The 23210-nt window shown below is 45.2% G+C and overlaps 1 protein-coding gene and 1 pseudogene across 1 annotated transcript in view; one reads left to right on the top strand and one right to left on the bottom strand.

Annotated features, from left to right (window-relative positions):
- Nucleotides 1–23210, bottom strand: part of LOC126092680 (meteorin-like protein) — a 303797-nt gene that overhangs the window by 262731 nt on the left and 17856 nt on the right. The window lies entirely within an intron of this gene.
- Nucleotides 16678–16795, top strand: LOC126093179 (5S ribosomal RNA; annotated as a pseudogene).

The following is a 23210-nucleotide window of genomic DNA, read 5'->3' on the forward strand; positions in this document are numbered from 1 at the left end:
ACAACAGGTCATGCTTGGCAAAACTAGAAGAAAAGTTTCCTCTAATGATTTGTCCGGAAACCAACACCTGTAGAGATTTAGGACAATCTGTCCTCTCAATCCTGCCCCTCTGTTACATGGAAGTAGACGCCATAAGAGCAGTGTTTCTTTTGGTTACCACGCATTCTGACATATCCTTCAGCCCTCCTTCGCAACGAATCACGCTCTCTCAAATATACCTCGCTCCATTCTGACAAGGTCACACGCTCCTATAATGCCTTCACATTGTCCATGGATTGGGCACACATTAATGGTTTTAAATGTCCTCCCAAGTCAGAAACCCGAGTTGAGTTCCTGTTAACGGGCAGGTCATGCTACCGAACCAGTCCATAATGAAATCACTGATGATCTGGTAACGTAAATCGCGGTCAGCACAACCTCAGCTGACTGATGTAGCGGATCGTTGCACTGCTATGACTGGTTTCACCGCTGTCTTAAATATCCAGCGAACTATAACCATTCGACGATGCACAGTGAACTGCAGCAGTAGAACGGACCACATCACGGAACACTGTATCACTCGTCACAAGTAAAACGACCCATATCTCAACAAATGGTTCAAATGGCTCAGAGCACTATCGGACTTAACATCTGACGTCATCAGTCGCCTAGACTTAGAACTACTGAAACCTAACTAACCTAAGGACATCGCACACATCCATGCCCGAGGCAGGATTCGATCTTGCGACCGTAGCAGCAGCGCGGTTCCAGACTGAAGCGTCTAAAACCGCTCGGCCACAGCGGCCGGCTATACCTCAGCAGGCGCTGGTTTCCAAGTATATGATTAAAGCAACTTTGCTTCTAGTTTTCACCAATAGTACCTCCTATAGGAATATGTGCCTCTCTACTGCCTTGGGCTCTCCAAACCAAGGCGTACAGTGGCATGGCGGCATTGTGCGCGGTCGCGAAGTCAACAGGCGAGTGTTGGCGGCTGGTGGCTTGGCTGCCAGTTATCTCATCTGTGCGGGAAGTGGCGCCGTTTCCGCTCGCATCTGTTCAGCTCCGTTCCGTTCGGTCACGTTGCGTTCCCACAGTGCGGGCGCAGCAGCTGTCGCCACAACAATTGGCTCTGGTTCAATTGGCTCTGAGCACTATGGGACTCAACTGCTGTGGTCATCAGTACCCTAGAACTGAGAACTAATTAAACCTAACTAACCTAAGGACATCACACACATCCATGCCCGAGGCAGGATTCGAACCTGCGACCGTAGCAGCAGCGCGGCTCCGGACTGGAGCGCCTAGAACCGCACGACCACCGCGGCCGGCTGTCGCCACAACACTCACTTCACTACTGATACTTCGCGGCTGCCATGGGGTGTTGACAATTCCCCGTTCAAAACGCCGAAGGGAGTTAGATCGAAATTAATTAGCTGAATGCAAATAATTTTGCGTCAGCTGTATTAGGTACAGGTGTTCTACCTGATGGTGACCTGTGAAAATTTGTGCCGGACCAGGATTCGAAATGGGGTGTGCCGCTCATTACGAGCGTCGACTAAATCGTCCGTTTGCTTCCCGTTACAAGGAAAGTGATTTTTAAATCGGAATTTTACTTTCGCTCTTGATAGAGCGGTCTCAAATTAGTGCAGTACGATATACGTTTTATCGCTGTGTATTGACAGACAATAAACCACGAAGAATAACCAATACCCCAGAAGCGACACCATTGCCCTGGCTCGTGTTGACTGCTGCCACCATACAGGAACGCTACACATTCGCTGCTGCAGTGCTGTTTATTCTTCCTAATTTAATGTCCGTGTTAACACATATCGATAAAACTGATATTGCACTGAACTAGTTTGGGACCGTTATGTCGAATGTGCACGTAAAATTCCGTTTTGAAATTAGATCTGTTTGTAACGGGGAACAAACCGACGCTTTTCGTCTAAGATGGTCGTCGCATGAGAGACGTAATGAGCAGCGTCTTTAGCTACACATTGCAAGAACAAAATTGGAAGCATCTGCCGAAACACCAGAGAGAATGCGCCAAAGGATCCACAGGACATACACCCGAATTATGTTATGCGCGCGCTTTGTTTGTGTGTGTGTGTGTGTGTGTGTGTGTGTGTGTGAGAGAGAGAGAGAGAGAGAGAGAGAGAGAGAGAGAGATTTGGGGGCGCGGGGGTTATGAATGAAACACACATAAAGGGTGGTCAGAAACAGTATGGGAAGCTTGTAAGGGTGTTCCACGAGAGGTTGTGCTCAGAAATAACTGCTGAGAGAAAGATTTGATACGTTGCGCCGTTTCCGAGTTGTTCAGGATAGAAGTTAGCCAATGAAGTCATCACCCGCTAAAAATTCAAGCAGCCTGCTGGAGGCGGTGTCGCAAAACGTGTGCCTCGTTTGGTTTCCTCAAACCGAGGAAACGAAGCTTTTGCCTGCCAGGCTTAAATTTATCACTTCCGAGAAAGGCACGTTTTAACTGTTAATGAGAGTTTCAAGACGTGCTAACTCTCATACCCACAGAAATCCGTACGTTGTGGCATTTTAGCGCGTGCAAGCGCTTGAATTTTCTCGTGCAACGACCTGACTGGCTCACGTCAACGCTACATAATCCGGACACGGCGCAACATATAGAATTTTTTTTCTTAATTATTTCTCAGCAAAAGCTTCACTGCAACACTCTTACAAGCTTTTCGGCCTGCTTCTGACCACACTTTATATATAAGGTGATTCCGCTGCCCCTACCATTGGGTTTTATGCAACCCGCAGCGGCTTCAAAATCCACACGCGAGATTTTCATATTATCTCGCTCGCTCTGGGTAAACTACTGGTCCTACACAAAAAAAAGGACAGAACTTTTCTGTAGGATATTATACATAGTTAAATTCTGAAATGGCTTACATTTTCGCAAGAGGCCGTAGTTTTCGAATTATTCAAGAAAAACGCACAAACGTGACCTTCAATAGCGATTTTGTTGAATAACTGTAAAACCATGGCATCCAATGAAAACTTATTCCAGTGCAAAATTTGACCACATTAAACTTCCTACACGGTGGCTACTCAAACTTCATTTTAAAACAATCACAATTCCAGCTATGGGTAACAAGATGGCATTATGAGAAATTGAAGAGTGCTTTGGGGAGGGGGGGGGGGGCAGCATCTTACAATAACGAGTTTTCCTTCCTCTTGGCTGAGATTGCAGTTTTTGAACATCGATACTTGATATGGAATAATATTCCTGTAGTTAAAATATTAAGTATTTTAAAATTTGGGATTTGTAAAACCAAAATTAATCTCCAACGCTAGGTTAAAGACACAGAATTCCCTGAGATTTTTATAAAATTCCACCACATTTCCCTTATTTTTTTCAGGGAAAATGTAATTTCTTGAGAATTCCAGGTTTTTCAGAACAGTCGCCTTCCTGTTCTATAAAAAGGTGGTGATTTTTGCTGTGTAAGGAATAGTTTACGCGTAGTGAGCGAGAGAACATGAAAATGTCGCTCGTGGTTTTTGAAGGTGTTGTGGGTTGCATAAAACCCAGAGGTAGGAGCACCGCAATGACACTTCGTATGTACACACTTGACCACATCTGCACGTGCGCCAACTTTTCCACCATACTTTATTAAACTGGCGACTGTGTACTGTGGAGTAGAGCTAGCGAGCAGTGATATGGGACCCTCCAGTGCGGCCGTGAGCGCGTGCTGTTTGTCGACGCTGGAGTCCAGCCGCGGCCGGTCGCCGGAGCAGAGCAGAGGCCTGGAGCGTGAGCGAGTAGTAGGGAGGGGGCGTGTAATTGGCGGCACGTCTCGGCCCGGCCGGGCGCTGCGCCCAGGAACCGGTTGGCGGCCGGCGGTCGCCGGCGCTGTGGGCACGGGCACGCCCTGCTCCTGCTCTGCCGTGCTCAGCCTTCGCCTCGCCTTTCTCACGGCGCCCGCGCACACGTGCCACAGCTGCGGCCACAGGCCCGCCGGCAAGTGGTCGTGGCGGGAGGTGCTGGTCGCGAACGTCACCCCAGCCAGATTCGAGTTAAAGGGGTCAAACTGCTACGTCATCAGTCGCTTCATCCTATACGCCTCGAACCAGGAATAATCCTCGGTAGAAGGGTTGTTGTTGTTGTGGTCTTCAGTCCTGAGACGGGTTTGATGCAGCTCTCCATGCTACTCTATCCTGTGCAAGCTTCTTCATCTCCCAGTACCTACTGCAACCTACATCCTTCTGAATCTGCTTAGTGTATTCATCTCTTGGTCTCCCCCTACGATTTTTACCCTCCACGCTGCCCTCCAATACTAAATTGGTGATCCCTTGATGCCTCAGAACATGTCCTACCAACCGATCCCTTCTTCTGGTCAAGTTGTGCCACAAACTTCTCTTCTCCCCAATCCTATTCAATACTTCCTCATTAGTTATGTGATCTACCCATCTAATCTTCAGCATTCTTCGGTAGCACCACTTTTCGAAAGCTTCTATTCTCTTCTTGTCCAAACTACTTACCGTCCATGTTTCACTTCCATACATGGCTACACTCCATACAAATACTTTCAGAAATGACTTCCTGACACTTAAATCTATACTCGATGTTAACAAATTTCTCTTCTTCAGAAACGCTTTCCTTTCCATTGCCAGTCTACATTTTATATCCTCTCTACTTCGACCGTCATCAGTTATTTTGCTCCCCAAATAGCAAAACTCCTTTACTACTTTAAGTGTCTCATTTACTAATCTAATTCCCTCAGCATCATCCGACTTAATTCGACTACATTCCATTATTCTCGTTTTGTTTTTGTTGATGTTCATCTTATATCTTCCCTTCAAGACACCATCCATTCCGTTCAACTGCTCTTCCAATTACTTTGCTGTCTGAAAGAATTATAATGTCATCGGCGAATCTCAAAGTTTTTATTTCTTCTCCATGGATTTTAATACCTACCCCGAATTTTTCTTTTGTTTCCTTTACTGCTTGCTCAATATACAGATTGAATAACATCGGGGAGAGGCTACAACCCTGTCTCACTCCCTTCCCAACCACTGCTTCCCTTTCATGTCACTCGACTCTTATAACTGCCATCTGGTTTCTGTATAAAGTGTAAATAGCCTTTCGTTCCCTGTATTTTACCCCTGCCACCTTTAGAATTTGAAAGAGAGTATTCCAGTCAACATTGTCAAAAGCTTTCTCTAAGTCTACAAATGCTAGAAGGGTATAAAATGCAAATCCTGGGAAGCCCGATTGCAAACAAGATACAATGAGACAGACAAAATGAAGGAGAAGTACGAGGGGAGTGAGAGGCGGTAAGGTGAGCGAGCGCTCTACCCAGTGTCTCGACCTGAACCCAGTTCGGACTGTCCTGACCAGAGGGCCCAACTGAACCCAATGCAACACCTCTGGGACGAGTTAGAAAGTTGGTTTCGCTCCAGACTCCATCGTTAAACATAACTACCGTCTCCAGTTTCGGCTCTTGAGGAAGAATGGGCTGCTATCCTCCACATACCTTCAGATACCTTATAAAAGTGTCCTGAGCAGAGTCCAATCCGTCATGAACGCCAAGAATGCACACCCTGCTTTTTAATATCCATTGATAGGTGTCTAGATACTACTGATCAGGTATTTATGTAGAGTATGTGGGGGACAATGAAGATATTTCCGAAACTATCCGTCACTAGTCACGTTTTCGTATGTTGTTACTGACCTCCGTTCCTCCGTTGTGCACTGCAGTGGTTGTACAGTGGCTGCTGTCGTGGCTGTGGAGAAATGAGTATTTCAGGTGGTCGCCATCACACCGTGGTGCTCACCAGGACATCTGTGCCTTCCACATCAGATTGTTCTATAGGGTTGCCGTACTTTTACCGATATCCTATAATGTCAGTATATCTTTTCGAATGTTCAGTACATATTGAAACAGCAAGTACCGCATTGATCCGTAGGCCAGCATAATCGCTTTCACAACTGAGTTACATGACGTAGTAACGGCAGGGGAACAAATAATCAAAAACAATAATCCGTTTATAGTGACGAAGTGCGTAAACAACGAATGTTTGTGTGAGCGATCAGTGTGACCAGCAAAAAATGACTTATCTGAAGAAAGAAATCGGCAAGAAAAAATATCTACATCCATTGATACAATAATTAACCAACACGAAAACTAACTTCCCATCAGAAATCCCAAATTCTTTCAAGTGATCAAGCAAGAAAGTTTCCGGACATCACAGACTGGACATATTAACCGGAAAAGAAGAAGGCACGGCAGCGTTCATACCACGATTTCAACTAAACTTACTATTCACATTCGAAAGGCGCCGCATTCCGTTAAGATAGCATATTGTACATTCCAGTGTTATGGAGAGAATTTAAAAGAATTGTTTGTGGCGCGGACAACTATACGTAGCGTGTCCGCGTGTTGGACAACCACAAAACTTAACTGCTCAGTTAAACACATATTACTACACAATTAGGACTATATACTGCATTACTAATATCTGCTGCTACTTGCCGCCTTGAAATAGAGTAAGATGCGACGACAGACTAATGCAACGTAAATGGTCAAATCTCTCTCTCTCTCTCTCTCTCTCTCTCTCTCTCTCTCTCTCCGACAGATAGCTCGCCGGAGGTCAACAACACTCGCGCCTCGCCGGTCTTATCGGCTCCCGTGGTGATAGCGACCGACACAATGCCGCTACAGCAAGTGCTTCCAAACCTGAAACCAACAACTGACCGGGTGTAGGTGTGCCCGCTACTGCTTCAAACGGACACAGTTTCCTATCCAACATTTGCATCGTTAGAAGAGATTCTCAGCTGCTATCCTTTGTAACACGTCATGGTCAAGACAAGAAATCAATGCGACGTACGGTGACAGCACTATCAGCCATAAGTCTTTACAACCACAACTGTTCAGGGAACTGCTACTTGATTGCGAATAGTACCGGAAACCAATAGTACGGATCCTTCATCGCTACTGAATAGTAATTTTACACCATGTAGAAACAGTACCATTACACCAAATCTTTGTTGTGTGTGTGTGTGTGTGTGTGTGTGTGTTGTCCTTAGCGTAAGTTAGTTTAAGTTACATTAAGTAGTGCGTAAGCCTAGAGACCGATGACATCAGCAATTTGGTCCCATAGTCCTTACCACAAATTTCCAATTTTCGAAATGAAACCACTGCTGCAGTATGTTTTTGCTTGTTATTTGGGACTTATTTGTTTTAGCAGTATAAGTTCGCGGAGGTTTCGAAATGTGCCAATGTCCCTGGGAAAAATGAAAAATTTGGTTTCATACGTATGTCATGAAATGATGAGCGGTTGAAAACTGTGTATCCCAGTGCTTCCAAAGTGAAACCACCTCCTTAAATTAATTGTTTACTTTATGCCACTGTCTCCCTATATTAGTTGCTTACTATGAAGGTAAAGGTCAATATTGTGAATATTTTAAACAATTTTTTTGTATTATTGAGACTCAAAGAGTTAAGCAAATGAGGTTCCAGGACAAATCAACAAGAAAAATGACTACAGCCCTCTGGATAATGGAGAGGAAGGAACACCACTGCCATAGGATCCGCAACTACTAACACAACTGACTAACACAATAGCTGAATGTCGTGGTATTTAATTGACCTATACGAAACTAGAATAGAAAACTTCAAATTTCGGATCCTTTAATTTTCCTCTTATGTAAAAAAAATACTAATAAAAAATCGGAAGTTCAGTGTAATCCAGAATACATACTTAAACGTCTGACAGAAATTATATTGCTGTGCATTGAATAGGTTTTGCATACAGGAGGAAATTTGGTGTAGAATTAACACGGGAGTCGTACCCATCACGCACCGGTTCCTTGAATTTCAGCGTCCACTCACCTCACGTAATACTGACAATTCCGCGAGCTTCCGACTACGCCATATCTGCACGTCGCGGACGCCGGCTAAAACGTGGGGAGATTCGTGTCTCGCCTTTTGTACAGACACGTGTTAACGGCGCAAAATGTTGCGGCAGCGCCCGGTTTGCGGAAAGAAAACAATCTGGTCTGGTCGGGTCCACGAAAAACACGAACCGGAAACCGCGAGACCGGCGGCCGGCAGTTGGGTCCAAACAGCAGGCGGGAGCCGAAAAAGCAAACACTGGCGCAGCCTCTCGTTCCGGGAATGTCGTAGCGGACTCGCCGAGCGCCCGCTACTGACGGCTGAGGAACGACTCTCTGGTCTCGCACTCGCTACCAAAGCGACGGAAATCTGGACTGCGGCGCTACTGTCGTGGGCACTGCACACCACTACTTGTGAGACAAGTGGCTCTACATCTGCGCTCCTCAAGTTACTTTACGGTGTGCGGAGGAGGGAATTTTACCTTCGTGGTCTCTTCGCAGGTATACTTTCGAGGAAATAGTACAATGCTCGACTGTTCTATGATTTCGCAATATGAACAGTAAAGCACACCCTACGGAGAACGGCAGCTTCTGTCGCTAGAGACTGATGAACATCTGCATGACGCTACCACCTACTGGACGAACATATAACGAAACGTGCTGCTCGCCTTACGGTCTTCTCTATACGGGGTGCCCAAGGATGAATGATCAACATTGTGATATGACAAGAACTACCATATGAAGCAAAAACCTTCGTATGAACATATGCCCTATTCCGAATATCCGAGACCGAACAATTTAACGTACATTGATATCTATTTTGTATATTATTCAGTTCATTACCAGGTTTAAATGCGCAGAACAGTACACGTTACAACATGCGTTTTACAAAGTATCAATTGATAAGTACGTATTTTTATTACAATCACATCTAACCATTGTCGTGCAAGCCACATTAAAAACGTTGTGCAGTTCACAATCAATGTTCGAATATTCGACTGGCAACTTCAATTTCGTTTCAGCAATCTTGGGAGAACATGTGTCGCTCGTCTGGGTGCCTCTGCAAGTTTCCTAATGAGGGCAGCAGCGTCCAAGATGCGACCAAGCAGTTCATCTCGCGTATTTGTGTTTGTGAAATTTTATGGGACTTAACTACTAAGGTCATTAGTCCCTAAGCTTACACACTACTTAACCTAAATTATCCTAAGGACAAACACACACCCACGCCCGAGGGAGGACTCTAACCTCCGCCGGGACCAGCCGCACAGTCCACGACTGTAGCGCCTTTGACCGCTCGGCTAATCCCGCGCGGCTCGCGTATTCGGCTATTGTTTGTACACCTAGATTTCATCCAGTCCCACCAACAAAAATCTAATGGTGCAAGGTCTGGGGATCTTGGTGGTCAATTAGTTATAGAACCACGACAAATCCAGCGATAAGGGCTAGTGCGGTTGACATGTTCTCTCACACGTCTCGTAAAATATGGAAGGGGTCCGTCAGGCTGTAAGTACATTTGCAGTCCGTGTGGCCAAAGGGAAACGTAGTCAAATTGCTCAAACAAATGTAAAAAAGAAGTATGGCTCTTCTAAAATACAACCTATCAACACGCTCAAAAACCAATGAAAATTTAGTTTCAAATGAGCATTTCTGTCACATATCTGAATATTGAGCATCCGTTGCTGGGACACCACGTACATAATTCTGTCACACAGCAAAGGACTTGGGAAAAAAAAAAAAAAAGTTCAAATGGCTCTGAGCACTATGGGACTTAACATCTTAGGTCATCAGTCCCCTAGAACTTAGAACCTTAAACCTATCTAACCTAAGGACATCACACACACCCATGCCCGAGGCAGGATTCGAACCTGCGACCGTAGCGGTCGCGCGGTTACAGGCTGAAACGCCTTAGAACCGCTCGGCCACACCGGCCGGCTTTTGCAAGAGCAATTGGAATGGCGTGGATAGTGTCTTGAAATGAGGCTGTAACGTGAACATCGACAAGACTAAAAAAGTGTAATGGAATGTGATCTGAGTACATCTTGCGTTTCTGAGGGAATTATGTTAAGGAAGTGAGACGCAAGACTAGTAGATGAGTTTTGTTACTCTGTGAGCAAAGTAATTGAAGTTAGTCAAAGCAGAGAGGATAGATAGGCAATGGCAAGAAAATCGAAATAAATGGTTGTAGCTCCATCATAAATTGCACTGACAATCATTTATTTCAGTTACAAAACGAGTTGCAGGCCGATTTTTCACCTGCAGCTTGCTGCAAGTTCGTAAGCAAGGAAATCACTTTTAAAAAGAGGATGCTGTTAACCAAAGCAAAGTACAGCTCTACCGTCTGGTCTCTGACGTGCAAATCGGGTGCGACCGACCGCCGTGTCATCCTAAACAGTTCTCCCGTCCGTTGTCGGCCGTTGAATCTGCTAATTTCTCAATCATGTAGCTCCTCGACTGGCATCACGGGGCTGAGAGACCCCATACCAGTCCTTCCACCAAGAAAAGGATGGCAATGATGATGATGAGCGTTTGGCGTCATTGGCCGGGAGGCCCCTCGCGGGGCAGGTCCGGCCGCCTTGGCGCAGGTCTTATTACATTCGGCGCCACATTGGGCGACCTGCACGCCGGATGGGGATGAAATGATGATGAACACAACACAACACCCAGTCCCTGAGCGGAGAAAATCTCCGACCCAGCCGGGAATCGAACCCGGGCCCGGAGGACGGCAATCCGTCACGCTGACCACTCAGCTACTGGGGCGGACATAGGATGGCAATGAACCACGCTCACTACTCAGCTACGGAGGCGGAGAATATGTCTAACAGAAAGTCTTTTCTGAGTGTATTTGTCTAGAGTGTAGCCTTGCACAGAGGTTAAACGTAGACGGTAATCTGTTCAGGCAAGAGAGAGAATGTAAGTTTTCAGATGTGGCGCTGGAAAAAAAAAGAACCTCGAGATTATATGAGCAAATCGTGTAACGAAATGCGGCAGCAAGTTGGTGGAAGAAGACATTTACCACACAATATGAATAAAATAAGAGTTTGTCGATCGGGCACATCCTGAGGCTTCGAGGGTTTGTATGGTAATGTATGAAAGTGTGGAGGGTAAAAATTTTAGTAGAGCAGCTAGTCTTTGACACAGTAAGCTGTTCAAATGAATGCGGATTGCGGTAAGTCTGCGGATATGGGAAAGGTTTCTTGAGGATAGACTAGCGTGTAGGGCTGCAGCATATCTTTCGAAGTGAAGACCACAATAACACGAAAATGGCTGTTAACACAACAGTCATTCTACCCTCAGATATTAGAATCGACGGTAAGGGTTACTCGCACGATCCTGTAAACCAGCATTCTTTTGTGTAAGATTTTTTTATTTCTCTTTCTACAATTTGTAATTGTTGTCGAAAGGCGCATTGTCTCTTCACAGCAATGTTCGGTTTCACGGTTAAGGTTTTGTCTAGTAGTAATTACTTCAAGTTAATGAGCAACGCTTTTACCTGTAAAGTATCATCAAATACTTTACGGGTGATTCCTTCTTGGGCACAAATATTACTCTCATTATTAGGTTGATTAGTGCATCCTAAATCACCGACGGAACACAAGTCTTCAACTTATAATCCGTAGATATATGCAACACTTCACTTTCTAAATCCCTTTTATAATCCGAATCAATAAAATATACTAAGCAGACACGTGCATTCCAACTGAAAACGAAACCTTTACAGGCGTTAGTCCGTTTTCGTTTCGCCTCATCGTTTTTAGGAAATATAGGAAGCTTAATTCCCAACACACTCACTTGTCTGCTTTGGATAGTCAACTGACGACCGCGCAGCAAACTAATATTTTTCAGTTAAAATCTTACTCTAAAAAAATCCCTCAGTACACTGATAACTACGGCGTAACTCTGTAATATATCGCAAGTCATTAATAAATTTTCATACTGCTGTAAAAAGCCTCGTTTTCGCCCGCAAATGCAATTATGACAATGTTTTATGGCAAATGCGTGGTACTCAGCGCTGGTTGTGCTCACTGTGACGTCAGCGGCACGGCTTGCTACTGTGCAAACACCTCGTGATCCCTACCGTGTATTCTAGTATCCGTGGTTCTAAGAATCGTGCTATTCTTTACACATTCCGGCAAGAGAGCACAATGGGCATTGCACGGTCGCAAAAATATGATTTAAGCCGTTCAGAGGCGAAGGTCCAGAGTAGGTGGCCAGCGCGTGAAATGCGCTGAGGGGATCACGGGCGAATGGTAAAATGAAACGAAAGGTTACCCCAGACCGGGAACGCATAGGATGTCTACAGAACCCTTGTGATAGCGACGACACGAGCAAATCCCAAAATTGGGAAGCAAACAAGATGTGCGCGCGACATAGGGCTTGGGATGAGCATCGGCGACCCCTGATCTCACACACACACACACACACACACACACACACACACACACAGCCAGCCTACGCGCCCATTACGAACGCGGCGGCTCGGTGCAAAGTCCGCAAAGGATTGCGAGGCACCATACCCTCAACATTGTGTCCTGCACCGGACAAAGGGCAGCCGAAGGCCGCCAGGGAGGCCAAACCCTGCCCTGCAAGGGCGGGGGCCACGGTTTGCTTTGTGTTCTTTGGCGCGCTGCAGATAAGATAGCGCGCAAGCCGAAGCTCGTCTGGCGCAAACAGAAACGCCTCACTCCTTTCCGCAAAACGGGTTCCTCCTCTTCCTGTGTGTGCTTTGCCGTTTTTTGCGATACCCGCCCGTCAAGAACGACATTACAACGCCCACTGCCGCCTTTTACTCACTGAAAGGTCCCACATCACGTCGGCAAAACTATGCTAACAACGAATGTCAGTTTTACTGCGCGAAATTACTCAGACGGAAACCCCATAGGCCCGTAAAACAGAATCCACCTGCATATAAACCTACACAAAATAAGCTAATTTTTCTGTCTGTCGCTTGCTGTTTCCTTTACTTCAAAATTACCCGTTTCGGACAACGTCGCACATGATCTGAAGATGGGCGGTATTGGCCGAAACTCATAATTTTTTATTAAAGAAACAGATCGACAGACAAAAGTAAATCTATTATTTCAGTAAATAATCAGTCGTAAATGATGATGATGATGATGATGATGATGAAGAAGCAACCAGCTACTTTGTTATGCACTTTTACCCAAGCGAAAGCGTTTCGGACTTTCACCTGTCTGCAATTGGCGTAATACATTTGTGACTCTTCATTCAGTAGATAGTTACAACATCGACAGCAAACTGGATGCTGCAGCTGCTTGTGCAGAATAATTTTGTTTATCCACTACACTTCACGATTATTTCGCACAGGGCAGCTGCAGCATCCAGTTTGCTGTCGATGTTTTAACTATGTACTGACTGAAGACTCAAATATGTATTATGCTAACTGAAGATGGCTGAATGCTCGAAACGTGTTTTAGCTTAAATAAAAATACATAGAAAGGTAGCCGGTTGCTGTATTTACTAGAATAATATACCCCACAGCCCCAGAGCTCAACAGCGAGTAAAATGGATAAATTAAAATATACCTGTTTTGTATGAAGAAGCATCGCGGATAATTCCACTGTGACGAATAGTCCAGTTTTTATAAACCGAAGTTTTATGAACTGAGATTTTTTAAGTGTGCAATGTACACAGAGACAATCAAACATCGCAACAGAACTCAGACATATGAAGTTGACGGATCCCATTCCTAGGCACGGCAATGAAGTGGTAGTCTTCTCCAGGTTTTCCTACAGCTGCAACCATTAGAAGAGCACGGCATATTCTGATACGTTAATATTGCCAGATCGTCGTCTTCTAAGGAAGCCACATTTCAATGAGGTATCTAAACAAAGTTTGACACTGTACCGAAGATTTCCTGTCAGTCTGGACGCGGTGTGTTTCCCTGGATGGACAGTCGTCTACGGACGAATATTTGGTATGACTCGGCAGATAATAGGGAAGTGGTTCATGTTGTAAGTAAATGACTTCGGGGACAGTACCTATACTGTTCGCAGAAGAGCTTCTGTGAAGTTTGGAAGGTAGGAGACGAGGTACTGGCAGAACTGAAGCTGTGAGGACAGGTCGTGAGTCGTGCTTGGAAAGCTCAGATGGTAGAGCACTTGTCCGAGAAAGGCAAAGGTCCCGATTTCGAGTCTCGTTCCGGCACACAGTTTTAATCTGCCAGGAAGTTTCACCTACACTGTTGTGGTTTGATGCAGCTCTTCTTGCTACTCCATCCTGCACAAGCCTCATCATCTCCGAACCGAATAACTACTGAGCTTACATTTTTCTCAACTTGCTTACATTTGACAAATCTTGGTCGTCCTCTTACACCCCCTCCCCCCCCCCCCCCCCCCACACACACACTTCCCTCCAGTACTCGACTGGCGAACCCTTGATAACTCATGATGTAACCTATCAACCGAGCCCTTGCTTTAGTCAAATTGTGCTACAAATTTTTCTTCTCACTTCTGTTCAGTACCTCCTCATTCGTTACGCGATCTACACATCTGATTGCAGCATTCTTCTACAGATTTTAAAAGCTTCTATTCTCTGAATTGTTTATCTTCCACATTTCACGTCCATACAAGACTACACTGCAGACTGGAAAGACTTGCTAACGCTTAAATCCATATTTTATGTTAACAGATTTCTCTTCTTCAGAAACGTTTGCGTTTCATTGGAAGTCTGTACTTCGGCAATCAGTTATTTTGCACCGCAAATAGCAAAACAAATCCATTACTTTTAGTATCTCATTTTCTTATCTGATTACCTCAGCACCCACTGATTTAAATTGACTATATTCCATTACCCTAGATTTGCGTTTGTTAACGTTTATCTTATATCCTCCTTTCAACACACTGTGCATTCAGTTCAGCTGCTCTGACAACCGAATGGTATTCGTTTAGTTATTGATGTATTTCACGTTTTTCGCTGGTTGTTATATAAGGTTAAAATTGCAACAGTACCCAGTTAGATTTCGCAAAAACCCCAGCCTGTTACAGAGACTGGGAATCATTACTGTACAGAAACCCAGATACGTGCAGTTCACGAAAAGTAAAAAGCATGTTGAGTCACGCTTGTCATACAAACAAATGTTAGTAAGAATGAGTATAGATAGGAAACTTTACGACCAAATACTATCGGTTATACGTAAAGCAACCGGGGGCTACAGGATTCATTGCTAGCGTAGTGGGAACTGCAGTTTATCTACAAGAATGATTGCATGCGTAACAGGTACAGCTTATTCTTTAATACTATTGAGTGGACCTACATCAGGTCAGACGAACCGAGGGCTTTGGGCATGCACAACAGAGGGCGAAGCGACTGGCCACAGGCTTGACGGGTTGGCAAGCGAGTAAACAGGAATGTTGAAAAAACTTAAAATGACGACCCTGGAAGTACAATGTCGTAAATATGACGAGAATCTGTTTCAAAATTTCAGCATCCTGGCTTAAAATTAGGCAAATTACAGCTCGCAGAGGCGCGAATAAAGAGTCTTTCTTCCTCTGTTCCATTAATGAATCGAACTGTAACAAATCTCAATGAATCGTACACTCCGCCATGCACTTCATATAGTGGATCGCGGAGGATAGAAGTAGGTGTACAGTGATTTCAATAGGCAGCGCTGCACGCGCCGTGTTAACTGTTGCTTGGTCTATGAATTGGAGAGCCACACAATTTCTTACCGACTGAACGCCTCTTGACCATATACCGCGACACACGACCGGCGAATAAAAAGCTGTGGAGGCAGTGTTGGCTCCGCTACGGAAACCTGCAGACGCGTCTTCCCCGTACGGAGTTGGCACATCGCTGTCTGCCGATGCTACTTTTAAGGGTCTGTCGATACTCGCCTCTCGTATAGATCCGCAATAATCTTATAGAGCCGGCCGGGGTGGCCGAGCCGTTCTAGGGGCTTCAGTCTGGAACCGCGCGACCGCTACGGTCGCAGGTTCGAATCCTGCCTCGGGCATGGATGTGTGTGATGTGTTTAGGTTAGTTAGGTTTAAGTAGTTATAAGTTCTAGGGGACTGATGACCTCAGAAGTTACGTCCCTTAGTGCTCAGAGCCATTTGAACCAATCTTATAGATGCAGGGTAACAACGCCACGAGGAGTGTTGGCACGTAGCACCGACAGGCGAGAGCTAAACCGCGATCTTACTCGATGGCACGGCAGGCTGACTGTTCAAATGTGTCTCTGCATACTACGATCAGTTTTGTCTTTTCTTTGTGGACCGGACGGCAGCGATACGCACGAGACTGTAGCGTATTCCCAGATTCCTCGCACAATACAGATTCTCAAAATCTTTCGCGCGATCTTACTACGGCTCAAATTTCACTCCCGACTTTCTTGCTGGTCCACGTTTACTGGAACGTTCGTGCTTCCAGTGTCGTATAGTTGGACCTGTGGCAGTTTTGACTATTAATTATGAAACACTTGAATGCTTTTATAAATCATATCTCCCTGCATGCACTGCGCTGTGGCTTACAGTGTGTAGATGTAGATAAATGGAGCACACTATAATAATGTGCGCTACTGACGGTATGTCCATGAATTATGTGAGCTGAAAAAAAAAATGGTTCAAATGGCTCTGAGCACTATGGGACTTAACATCTGAGGTCATCAGTCCCCTAGAACTTAGAACTACTTAAACCTAACTAACCTAAGAACATGACATACATCCATGCCCGAGGCAGGATTCGAACCTGCGACCGTAGCAGCCGCGCGGTTCCGGACTGAAGCGCCTAGAACCGCTTGGCCACCGCAGCCGGCTATGTGAGCTGAGAATAGGGGGGAGGTGCCTGGCAAAATCTCACTAAATCTTATTTAAATGGGGCCAATGAAATCTCTCGCCAACGGCCTTGCCACAGTGGTAACACCGGCTCCCGTCAGATCACCGAAGTTAAGCGCTGTCTGGCTGGGCTAGCACTTGGATGGGTGACCATCCGGTCTGCCGAGCGCTGTTGGCAAGCGGGGTACACTCAGCCCTTGTGAGGCAAACTGAGGAGCTACTTGATTGAGAAGTAGCATCTCCGGTATCGGAAACCGACATACGGCCGGGAGAGCGGTGTGCTGACCACATGCCCTTCTATATCCGCATCCAGTGACGCCTGTGGGCTGAGGATGACACGGCGGCCGGTCGGTTCCGTTCGGCCTTCATGACCTGTTCGGGAGGGGTTTAGTTTTAGTTTAATGAAATCTCGTGTTAATTTTTTAGTTCAGAGAATATACGTTATAACAACAGATGAAGTTTTGTCTTATATAATTAATACCAAGCATACACAATATTAAAGTGCGCACCAATGTCTATGGCCTCTCTGAACTGAACTGAATTCTTTACATATACGTATGCCCAGGATGCTCGGACTAGATTTCGTTTGGGGAGTTCTCTGCCGAGCCGGTAGGAATCAAGCATTTCAGTGATTCATTAGTGGTATTCTATGTTAAGCGACATACCTAAGAGAAAGCACGCATTCGAGAAATAAGTTAAACGTTTGTGGAAGAAAGCTTATCTAAAGTTCACCGACAATAATTCTCTTGGCGATTATGTTAATCAAGAGCTTGATTCGTACGGTTGAAGGAAAGTACAAACAATTATGTCTTTCATCTGCGAAGTAATAAAGTTTAAATTGCATTTAATGTGTAAAATGTATCATATAAAGGTCTTTTTGAGGTATTAGTGAAAACGGATTAACAGTTTCTGTGGAGCCATTTTGTGCACCTTTCTCCGTTCTGTCCGTCGGAATACTACTCAAGGTAGACTTAAAAAAAAAAAGTCAATTTTAAACACGTATTGAAACGATGTTAGGTTGGTTTAAAAGAGGGGGAAAGGGAGCAGACTATGAGGTCATCAGTCGCTTGTTCCCAATAAAACAATGCCGCAAGTGTGAGAATAAAATAGACGAGACATATAACACAAAACGGAAAGAAAGGAAAGACCACTAGAACGAAGGAAAGGCAACGAACACTAAAAGGAACAAAAAGAGGAAAAGATAACAACAGAGAGATGCAAGAAACAGTGAAACGATGTTTATTACACTTTATAAATAAAACTATTATTTAAGTGTTTTAATCGATATTTAACACAAATAAAAATTATTTAATTTTTGTTTATATCTCACTACGGGGTAACCATCACGTGATGGAGGGGGGTCCGACCACATGTCACTAAATCTCACCACCAACGTGCGGAGGGAAGGGGTGGGGCCCAGATTACAAAAGAACTCACATAATTAATGGACGTCCCCTGATAAAAAGCAGCGCCACAGCTTCAATCAAGTTGGAGCAGATTGTTTATGAATGACTGCGCGATTCATTTTTGCGTCGTCGTCGTCGTCTTTGCTGCTATTTAGTAACTGGCTGGCGTGTTGCAGGTTGTGTGATGGCGGTGCGGTGACCGTACCGGAAGCAACTGGACTGAGCGTTGCCCCGGAAAGCTGCAGTTGGCCGCATTAGACGCAGCGGCTAGGCTAATGAGGAAGTGGCCGGTACAGCACCACCGCCACACGACCACAGCAGTAGACGCCACGTCGGTCTTTGCATCGCGAGTGGAAACGCCGCCGTAGCGCAGAACCAAGTCTCGCCCGCAAACGCAGCGCGACACCTGGTTCGGCGCTGCTAGCTGCGGGAGAGGTAGCTGTGTTTTAATACGAGTCGAACTGTCCGAACAACGTACGTCACAGTTCGGAAAATCTCGCGTCTTGTTCCGTCTTTTGATCGGCCTGCGATCTAGTAACTACTGTTGGTACTATCACAACGCTCTACCTTAACGTTTTTAATGCGCTATGGATTTTAATACAAAAACTATTTGTGAAACGCGGATAGAGTCATGCGTAACAACGGCAACTAATAATAATAAAAAAAAGATTGCAATCACTATTCTGTTCAATTCCCCAACTTCCGCTCGTCTCGCCGTCTAGTGACATGTGATAGTACTATCTCCACGACGGGTCTCGTTGCTACAATTCGATCTCGCGATAGAAGTTACCATCACTTTATTGCGATATATTTTGTCTGCTCGGCATTTAATTCTTGTCTAATTACCTTAACTGTTTTGTGCTGAATGTTGGCGTCTTACGTTCAAACTGATTAAAACCTGGTAACGTTTTTTATCTATTACCTTCATGAGTGAACAGGGGACTAAATTATTCATTTGCATCCTCTGATCGACAAATAAAAAATTATACTCGTTTCAGTTAAGTAATATTTTTTGGAGGACAACGTTTTAGTCTTTCTTTCACCGCTTAAAAATTAGCACAAATTTCCATATATCCATACATACTGGTACTGTATGATAAGCCATAAATTTGTTCAAACCAGTAGTTTTTGGTAGGGCTTAAATGCTATTCTCTCCGGTGTTTCGCGAAATTATCGAATTTTAAACAGACCATAGCTTTTTGTTGTGCCTATTTTGTATCTCCCTTGCACTCGCGCCGCGCGAGTCAAATTTCATGTGATAGTTCGAACAAGTCGGATATTGTGTCGAACGCTGTGCCGTATCGCTTAATTTCGAACCTGTTCGGACGCAAGTATAGTCTGCCCAGCCCTAGTTGACGGGAAGTCCTGTTAGACGGAGCTAAAACTGTCATACGTGGGATAGTATGTCTTCCCCGTTACACATAATTGGAAAATAGACAACGCTTTTTTTTTACTTTCTTTAAAAACAGCAAGCAAAAAGTTATCTGCTACTTGTCCAGAAACCAAACTGCAGTTGCAACAGTCTGAGGTCCTGAAAGGGAAGCAGCAGGCGAGAAGGCAACAAGGCAGGGTTATAGCCTCTACACGGTATAATTCAAACTGGACATTAGTAAAGTGTAAAGGAAGCCTGCGAGATATTCGGAAAGGGAATTAAACATCTGGGAAATGAAACAAACTTTCAGGTTTGCTGGTAACTCTCTAATTCTAACAGAGTAAACAACTTTGAAAGCCTGTTGAAGACAATGGATACCGTCCTGAAACGCGGTTATGCGCAGAACATGAACTAAAGTAAAACACGAGTAACAGAAGATAGTCTAATTAAATCACGCGACTCTGTTCCAGTTTATAGTTACTAGATGGCTAAGAGAGCCAACCTGTTGGAGTTACAGATTGCATAACTGATTCCACGGCAACAAAAATATTATTTCCAGTATTATTTTCATATGATTATCATCAAATTTAGAAATTTAAATGCTGTCATAACCTGCACATGAAGAGGTATAATCTTACCGAAACGTGTAGCGTAATAAGTGAAGTAACAATCTTAGAGGCCGGCCGGTGTGATGGAGCGGTTCTAGGCGCTTCAGTCTGGAACCGCGCGACCGCTAAGGTCGGAGGTTCGAGTCCTGTCTCGGGCATGGATGTGTGTGATGTCCTTAGGTTAGTTAGGTTTAAGTAGTTCTAAGTTCTAGGGGACTGATGACCTCAGCAGTTAGGTCCCATAGTGCTCAGAGCCATTTGATCAATCATAGAAATTGTGTATGTGTCTTGAGGCAAGATAATTCATTCCCTATCTGATAAAGCGATAACACAGCAACTTCTAATAAACTTTATACGAAGTTTCAAAGTTTCTCTCGCTAGTATCTCCTACGAAACAAAGAAAGAAACAAAGTTAATCGTCTGCAACATTTTCGCTCTTCACACAGTAAACCTTCATCAGGCATGACGTTTTAATTCACTATTTTCTTAAAACTAACTCATGGCGGAAACGGAGAAGATGTGTAATGCAGACTGGCAATAGCAGGAAAAATGGTTCTGAAAAAGAAGTATTTGTTAACCTCGAATGTAAATTTTATGTGTTTTTTGTACTATTTATTTGGAGTGTAGCCTTTCATGCAAGTGAAACTTCGACAAAACAATTCCGAGGAGAAGAGAAAGGAAGCTTCTGAAGAGTGGTGCTACAGAAGAATCCTATAGATTAGATGGGTAGTTCGAAGGACAAATGAGGGAGGTACTGAACCCATTGTGGCAGAAAATCTAAGGCAAAAGACTAGAGGGTTTGAAGCTATTTTCAATCGCCCTGAAGTGCTGCATAGGATAGTTGTCGCGAAAAAGTCGCCGCAACTTAAGACTTTAAACGCCAGGTGCCAATTAATGTAAATGAGATTGTAGTCGGCAGCAGTTTTAGTGTGCGAGCGGCGGTCATTGTGTCGGAGGCCACGTTCGTTCAAGGTCCGCAGTTGCCGGCGGTCGCCTGCTTGCCTTTCACGGAAACCGGCGGCCCCTTCTTCGCCTTTTCTTGCCGGCGGCACTTGCAACTGCCTTCTAGGCTGACGCGCCTGCAAAACCCGCGTCCGCGCTGTCTGCTGTTCTCCGCCGTTCTGGGAGCCTCGGACGCCCGTGATTCACCCGCTGTCCGCCAGGTGTCCCTGCAGGTGGCCGGGGGTCGAGACCACGCAACGCTTCTGCGTTGACTCACGCTCTGCGTGCCGGCACGCACTCGTTTCCTCACAATGGCCACATTGTCACGCTCCCGGCGACCAGTTCCGACACGTTTCTCCCCGCTTGTGGAAATACGTCTGCCGAACGCGATAAGCGCAGGAGTGTTATCTGCAAATATTTAGTTTTGCGCTCGATTGCGTGGGCCAGGGTTGCGAGCCTACAGGTTCACTATTGATATGGTAAATATTAACTCAATAGTTACAGATAACCTGCCAGTAAACTACTTCTACACTTTGTAAATAAAAAACTAGCCACAGTTCCATTAGAGATGGAATGTATTTCCATTCCTCCCCTTTTGAACTGAGATACGACACTGAACGAACCCGCCAGGGTAGTCGAGAGTGCTAACGCGCTGCTTCCTGGACTCGGGTAGGCGCGCTGGCCCGGATCGAATCCGCCCGGATGATTAACGACGAGGTCCGATGTGCCGGCCAGCCTGGATGTGGTTTTTAGGCGGTTTTCCACATCCTGCTAGGTGAATACCGGGCTAGTCCCCATGTTCCGCCTCAGTTCCACGGCTTGCAGACATCTGAACACATTCGCACTATTCCATGGATTGCACTCGACGCAGACAGTTGGGGTACACTAATTACGTACCGGGGGGGGGGGGGGGGGGGGTACAGGGTGGCGGCAGGAAAGGCATCCGGCCACCCCTTAAACATTAACATGCCAAATCCGAGTAACAATGGCTGACCCTGCATAGCTGCGGGACAAGGCTCAAGCGATAGATAGATATAACACTGAACAACGGTCGAATTTCGTGTACCTAACACGATCACGTCATTGTGCAATGTGAAAAAAAGAGAAATAAAACGGTTACTGACAAAAATCGTGATCCACTGTGCCACACTATGAAGTCTCATTCTGACTTACTAACTAGGCATATGTTTATTGCCACAGTGGTCTACGATTACTTTGCAAAGAATGTATTACCAAAAAAAATGGTTCAAATGGCTCTGAGCACTATGGGACTTAACATCGTTGGTCATCAGTCCCCTAGAACTTAGAACTATTTAAACCTAACTAACCTAAGGACAGCACACAACACCCAGCCATCACGAGGCAGAGAAAATCCCTTACCCCGCCGGGAATCGAACCCGGGAACCCGGGCGTGGGAAGCGAGAACGCTACCGCACGACCACGAGATGCTATTACCATTTTGATGTTCGTTATTAAAGTCTGCCATTTTCAGTGCACCCGCAGTAGTTCAACCTTGAGAATAAACCAGCTGGATCGGAAAATTTGGAAATCTGTGGTAAATTTCTATGGGACCGAACTACTGAGGTCATCGGTCCCTAGGCTTACACACTATTTAATCTAACTAACTTACGCTAAGCACAACACACACAACCATGCCGGAGGGAGGACTCGAACCTCCGACAGGGGGAGTCACGCGCATCGTGAAAGACACCTCAGACCGCAGGGCTATCCAGCACGGCAGCTGGTTCGGAACCAGCCGCCGAACATATGTACTGCAACTGTGACGCATTTGTTAATAAACGTCTCGTGAATATAGTAAACTGTTACTGGTCCTGTATCAACAAAATGTTGGAACTCAAAACATATATAAATAAAAAAATTAGATTGCACTTTGAGCTTTCCTGATGTTTCGGCTCTTAGGAACACGCTTTTTCTTTTTCTGCATCTGAGTTGTTTTTTGCACTTCAGTCTTATAAAAATTTCACACATTATTGAGATTTTACAGTGACTCCTCATTCAGCGGCGTTCTTTTGCTTGTTTGGGTTGTGAGCGGTGACAACCGTGTCAATATATTGTCTCACTGTTTTAAGTACGCTTTACGAGTGTCTCAGAACGGGGGGAGAGGGCAGAGAATGTTTCTGCAATTCAGGCGTTCCCATAACCCACTTCCACGTCCTCCCACTGCTCTTGCCATAATCTCGTCTCCCTCTGCAGCCCCCTCCACGTCAAACAGCCCTCACTCACCCTCAGTAACTGCCCCATTCA

The sequence above is a fragment of the Schistocerca cancellata genome, chromosome 7, assembly GCF_023864275.1.
Source record: "Schistocerca cancellata isolate TAMUIC-IGC-003103 chromosome 7, iqSchCanc2.1, whole genome shotgun sequence".
NCBI classification, from domain to species: domain Eukaryota; kingdom Metazoa; phylum Arthropoda; class Insecta; order Orthoptera; family Acrididae; genus Schistocerca; species Schistocerca cancellata.